Source organism: Pteropus vampyrus, unplaced genomic scaffold, assembly GCF_000151845.1.
Source record: "Pteropus vampyrus isolate Shadow unplaced genomic scaffold, Pvam_2.0 Scaffold282, whole genome shotgun sequence".
Lineage (NCBI taxonomy): Eukaryota > Metazoa > Chordata > Mammalia > Chiroptera > Pteropodidae > Pteropus > Pteropus vampyrus.
This window is the reverse complement of record NW_011889063.1, coordinates 918,123-918,828: the sequence shown is the minus strand read 5'-3', so window position 1 is coordinate 918,828 and position 706 is coordinate 918,123. Positions and strand designations below refer to the sequence as shown.

Genomic DNA, 706 nt, shown 5'->3' with positions numbered 1-706 from the left:
CACGGTCGTCCATGAACAGGTCCATGCGGTTCCCCGGCCCTCTCCAGTTACGGAGGCCTGTGAGCCTCAGGGTGCATGCGGGGGCGCCACTGAGCTAGGACTGGGACGCGTGAAGGGACGGCTGTGCTGACCCCGGGTGTGGCGGTCCGCAGCTGACAGCTGAACCCATTTCGATCAGAATTCAGAGGGCGCCCCTCACAGCCTGTGAGGACTAACAAGGGAATGTAGAGACTATTACTGAAATTACTGACTAAAATGCACAAAATGGTTAACAATTTTTAATTTTAAATATTTTACTTTTAAAATATATGTTTCCACTTCATTACGTAGGATAACGTACTACTTCCTGAGTTCGTGTTTTGTCAACTGTAGATTTAAACGGGTCTTAAAAATCTTCTTTCTTAGTGGTACATAGAATAATAATGTGACTTATAACAGATGGTGCCTTATGATTCAAAATATGAAATTATCACTATATTAAGAGTTCTGACAAAAAATAAGCTCAGGAAATGCGAAATTCAACGACGTGAAAGGCTGACTCGGATGGGGGCTTCCCTAGGCTTTCAAAATCCTGGTGCTCCGTTCAAGTCCCTAACGGAAGGAAACTTTTATACAGCACTTTCTATTCACCATGAAACCCCATTTGAAACCCCATCTAGAACACGGTGCACAGGACTCGGCAAAGTGTGGGACAGACTGAAAGTAA

At 44.6% G+C, this 706-nt stretch overlaps 1 protein-coding gene across 1 annotated transcript in view; it reads left to right on the top strand.

Moving 5' to 3' along the window:
• ARSJ (arylsulfatase family member J) overlaps positions 1–706 on the top strand; it is a 22,068-nt gene that overhangs the window by 20,540 nt on the left and 822 nt on the right. The gene's annotated exons all lie outside the window — the stretch shown is intronic.